The sequence below is a fragment of the Acinonyx jubatus genome, chromosome A1 (assembly GCF_027475565.1).
Source record: "Acinonyx jubatus isolate Ajub_Pintada_27869175 chromosome A1, VMU_Ajub_asm_v1.0, whole genome shotgun sequence".
Classification (NCBI taxonomy): Eukaryota; Metazoa; Chordata; class Mammalia; order Carnivora; family Felidae; genus Acinonyx; species Acinonyx jubatus.
Genome location: NC_069380.1, coordinates 24,493,967 through 24,499,881, shown reverse-complemented (window position 1 = coordinate 24,499,881; position 5,915 = coordinate 24,493,967).

Sequence of the window (5,915 nt, the reverse complement as noted above, 5' to 3'; positions counted from 1 at the left end):
GAATGCAAAATGGTACAGTCATTTTGAAAAAGTTTGGCAATTTCTTATGAAGTTAAACATACTTACTATATGTCCTAGTCATTTGCTTTATGTATTTACCCAGGTGAAAGGAAAACAGTGTCTATGCAAAGACCTGAATGTTCATAACAGCTGAATATTCAAAACATTGGGTGTCTCTAGCAGTTTTATTTATAATGGAAGGAAGGAAGGAAGGAAGGAAGGAAAGAAAGAAAGAAAGAAAGAAAGAAAGAAAGAAAGAAAGAAAACTTTGATACAAACCAAATGTCCATTAACTGGGGAGTAAATAAACAAATTATGGTACATCCATACAAAGAAATGCTCTTCAGCAGTATAAAGGAAGAGACTACCGATCATGCAACAAGATAGATGAATCTCAAAAGCATGCCAACTAAAACTGGCAAATACTACAAGATTTATATTGTACGATCCCAACTATATGATACGCTATACAAGGCAAAACTATAGAGACAGAAAATAGGTTGGTTGTTGCCAGGGACTGGGGCTGGTGGGGAAGAAAGTAACCTGCAAAGAGGTACAGGAGAATTTTTCTGGAGTGGTAGAAAGATTCTATAGTTTGACTGTGGTGGTAATTACATGATTGTTTACAGCCAAAAATGTCTCATACTTGACACTTACAAGTTGGATTTCTTTTTCTGAAGAAAAAGAAGAACAGAAGAAAGGGAGGTAGGAAGGAAAGAAAGAAGAAAAACATGGAGACAAGTTTTCTTCCTTGTTCTGCATCTCTCCCTGAGATTTCTGACCTTGGTACGTTTCATGAAGAATAAAGAGAATGTAAAGTTTGATCAGATGGACTCCACCCCTAGTTCACAGGCAAATCTCTTAGCCTCTCAGAGACGCAATTTCCCCTTTTGAAAAATGAGATTAATAAAAACCTCTGTCAGAGGGCTGTTGTAAGGATTCAGTAGGATAACATTTGAAAATAACTGGCAGAAACAGGTGCTCGAAACGTCCCATTTATATAAAGAACATAAACCAGCAAGGGCATTGGCAGGGGCCAACACGTTCTACGCCTGGAGCCTTTTCCGGCTCATTGTGACCTTGCTACAACTCGTCCTCTTCCTCTGGTGCTCCCAGAGCTAGGTGATGAGTCACCTCCCCAGAAGAGAATCTAGTTCTGGGAGACCTAGCTGATTGAGCATGTCCCCTGGGACTCAGCTAATTTATACATTTGTTCTCCAGCTAATTTGGAAGATCAGCTGGCAATAATAATATGGCAAGTTCTTTTTCAAGAGCCCTAGCCCTCAGTTTTTATTAGGACTGTGTACGAAGGTAATTTCCCCTGTGAGGACTGGTCTGCTTTGCCTTTCCCTCAGTTGGAGCAGCCTGAGAATAAGGGCAAGTGCCACTGAGATCTTGGCTGGTCTCACCTGGGTACAGAGCTCAGGCTTATTGTTAGGTAAGCCCTAGGAGAGTCAATTAATTTATTATTTTTATTATGAGTTCAGGTGTAGCTCAAGGTTTCCTTTCAAAACCATTCAGCCATTAAAGCTGCATAATCTTGGGAGGTTTTGAAGACACTCAGTTGATAAATGTTTTCTCCTTCCATATGTTCTCTCTCATGTTTATTCACGAAGAGTGAAGCAGCTTTATAATTTGCACAAAGGTTTGGTGTATGCGGGCCCTTGTGTTTCAAGAGGGGAGAAAGGATAATGCCATCTCCGAAACCACTGAAGCGGGGGATTTGAGGCATGAAGGCAGGGAACTCTCTTCCGGGTTCTGATATCCTTGCTTTGGCCAGCAAGAGCCTGAGACCTGTGCCACCAAGAAGCTTACGTGGCACCCAGACAGGCAAATCCTTGTTGGCTAAATTGTGAACAACGCAAGGTTTGTCTTGGGAAATTTCCACCCTCTCTTTCCCCCTTTCTAAATCATCATCCCTTGTATTGGTCTCCCTACTTTCTAACATGCTTCCCCCAGTCCTGCCTTTGAAGGGTACACCAGGCTATAGATCTGTAGTTCTCAAACTTGACTCTATATTGGAGTCATTTGGGGATCTTTTAAATATTTGTCTGCCCAGGCTGCCCCACCGGATCAGTTACATCAGAATCTTGGAGGAAGGGGTATAGGGCATCAGCATTTTGTTAAAACCCCCAAGATAATTTCAATGTGCAGTTAGGGCTGAGAACAGCTGTTCTGGAACAGAGCTTCTCCAAGTGTGCTCTGTGAGTTACGGACTCTCCTAGGTATTTGTGGAAAATGCAGGCTCCTGGACTTATCACCTCTATAGGCATTGAATCTTGTGAGTTCTGGGAAATTTGTATTTTAACAAGCTCCCCAGGGGATTCTTAAGTGCCCCAATGTCTGAGGACCCCTACTAACCCTTTCACTAGACCATTTGCTTCTCGTGGTATGGTGGGTCTCACTCCCCACCAGCCATACTATTCTTTCTTTCAGTTCCTCAAAGACAACCACTGGACCTTTGCACATTGTAGTTGCTTGCTTGGAAGGTACTTGCCTCTCTCTCTTTGCCATTAGAAAATTTCTAAAGAGGGTCAACTGGGTGCCTCAGTACGTTGAGTGTCCAACTTCAGCTCAGGTTATGATCTTGCAGTTCATGAGTTCGAGCCCCATTTTGCTGATGTCAGCCTGTCGGTACAAAGCCTGCTTCAGATCCTCTGTCTCCCTCTTCCCCCCCCCCCCCAACCCCTGCTTGCATTCTCCCCTACAAAAAATAAATATTAAAAAAAAAGAAAGAAAATTGGCGAAGATAACACTGATGAAACTATATCCCCCAGAAAGTCATTTCAACGTTCATGTTTTGAGGGAGAAAAGAGTAGGCTCTGGAGGGCCATGATCCCTGTCCTTGGGACAGTTTGGTTTACTACATTATTTGCCGTCACTGGAAATCATAGAGAGATTGCTCCAGAGACCATGAGAGAAAATCCAGGAGGTTTGATGTAGGTGGGGAAGAAACAGAAGGGAAGACCAGTGTTATGGTGCCGGGTTGGATGTATTTAAATGGCGGCCCTAGGTGTTCAGTGAGAGAAGGCCAGGCCAGAGACACATTAAAGGTATCCGGGAGGACCAGGAGATAAAGCTTGGGCCTGTGCCTGGGAATGGGTGCCACAGGGAAGGGGGGGTCAATGGAGAGAGGAACAGCAAAGGGCAAGGCTGTGGCAAGGTGGTGGGGGATGCATCCAACTAAAGGGCAAAACCACTCTAGCTACCTTGAAAATTTATTGATGATGGGAAAATGTGAGTGGAAAGTTGTTTTAATCTCTCAAATCTACTGTAATTGGGAAAGAATAATTTAATTGAAAGCAGATTAAATTAACTACCTACCAACTGTAGATCTTTCAAGAAAGCTTCTATTCTTTTAGGACAGTGTTTCTCAAACTTCAATGTGCACGTGAATTAACTGGGAATCTTATTTAAATGCAAATTCTGATTTAAGAGGTCTATGGCAAGGGCTGAGATTGTACATTTCTAACCAGCTTCCGGTGCCTTTGGCCTGTGTACTACCCTTCGGGCAAGAGAGTTTGAATATTGGGGACTCATCATTGGGACCTTGGGATAGCCAAGTCCAGAGAAGCCTACTGAATTATCAACTTTAATGCTACATTACACATAGCTTTATAATTATTTGCATGCATTCTAATCCTTTAAAATTTCCTATTCCAAAAATGATACATGATAGCTCTCTATTAACCAAAATACCCATTTAAATGGAAATCCCCCCCAATAAAATGGAAATCCCCAATTTTGACATGCTACATAACAAAACTTACCGCCATTTTGTTGACCTGCCCCTGAATTTTTTTTTATTATTTATTTTTGAGAGACAGAGTGTGAGCAGGTGAGGGGTAGAGAGAGGGGGAGACACAGAATCCGAAGCAGCTGTAGGCTCCGAGCTGTCAGCACAGAGTCCAACACGGGGCTCACAAACTGCGAGATCATGGCCTGAGCTGAAGTCTGACGCCTAACGCACTGAGCCACACAGGCGCCCCTGCCCCTGAATTGTTAATGGTGAAATAGTGGGGATTGACTAGATTATCTATGCTTCTGTGCCTGACACAGATGGATTATTAAATATATGTAGACTTTGGACCTGAGAAAACATTTACACAATTTTCTTTTCTAACTTTTTTTTTTGGTCACTCCTGCACAGACTCATTTGGTAAATCTTCCAGAAATGGCGAGACAGGACCCTGAGTAAAGCGTTGTCTTCGGCAGCTGCCTTGATTACTGGAATTTTATTAGGAAACTATCAAAGGAACTAGATTTCACAAGAAGCTCAGTCAACGCTAACTTGCCATGAGCATCACCTCTGGTTTCTGGATCATGAGGCTGGCAGTGACGTCTGGTCAAGTTCACCAAGAGTCCTGCCAGCATTTAATCCACGTGTATTGGTACACTGGGTAGACGGAGAACAAAAGTCCATTACATCTCAGCAACTGCTGTGTTGACAACAGGTGCGCTAACTTGGGCAGCAGGTTGGAACGGGAGCCATCCAGGGATGCTGGGAGCACACGGAAATGTGTCTTGTGCGGGAAGCATCAGTCTGAGATGGGCTGGTCTACGGTGGGCTGAACCCATGCAGGTTTTACAATCAAGACCGCAGCTGTGCTTCCGGGAACAGACTAGACTGTGTGCGTGTGTGTAGGTGGACAAAATCACTCCGGCTGAGACTTTGAAAGGACATCTAGTCGATCGCATTGCATCAGACAGCCTCTCATAATTTCCACGCACACAGGAACACCTTCCGTTCTGAAACCTGAGTATGCATGTCGGCTTTATCATTCCACCCCCCCAATGACCTTCTCTGCTTGGCGTCTCTCATGGTCAGGAAACACTTTTGTTTAATATGAATCAATTTTGAGAGCGCTACTGAGCTCTTACTAAAAGTCTGGAAAAATGCTTGGTTCTGCAGGGAATTTTGACATGTATAAAGCATGGTTCTTGCCTTCCCATTCATTGGAGGACAGCTCTTCTCCCAGTTTTGGCAACCCTTCATTCAGAATTAATTTTCCCCTGAGCTCCCATACCTTATTTACAAATTTGTTAGAGGGTTTATCACATTATGCCTTTTATTACATTTTGTGTGTGTACGTGTACGCACATTATCTCCTTGTTGGATCGATATGCTTGTCTTTTTGTTTGTTTTTTTTTACGTAGGCTCCATGCCTAGTGTGGGGCTCGAACTCATGACCCTGAGATCAAGAGACGCGTGCTCTCAAGTCAACATGCTCCTTTAGGTATAAAATGGAGAAGTTGGGATCAGCTTAAGGATCCATTTTGTCAGATAATTTGAAGGAACTTAAAAGAGGACCTATGCTTTACTATCCGACGTTAATACCTTTGATCGAGACGGAACTTGATAAATTCCTGTCAAATTAGAATTAACATTCTGTGCACAGGAAGTAGATATATTATTATCCACTGTGGCCTTATTTGCTGAGGCAAACAATCAAACAGCCTAAATATCTATTTATAAGCCACTGGGTAAATGCAGTTTGGGATATCTAGATAATAAAAGACGGTACCCTAACGAAAGGATGGAGGCAGGTCTATGCATACCAATATGGAACAATCTCCAAGACACGGTGTTAAGTAAAAAAAAGTGAGATGCAGAATTATGGGTATGGTACGCTAATATTTGCAATAAAAAAGGGGTGTGTGTGCGTGTGTGTTATGTGTATAGAATATTTCTAGAAGGATACAAAAGGAATTAGTAACCGTGGCTGCTGACCAGGAGCGGAACCGGGGGACGGGGCAGGGGGGTGTGGTGAGTTGATAAACCAGCCCTCTGGGGATAAGACAAAGAGCCCCATTTGTAGAGTTGGATCACATATGTGGCATAAACACTTCCATCACGGCCAGTTTTGAACAATGACTTAACAACAGGCTCCCAAAATTGGCTCCAGTGAGGTGAT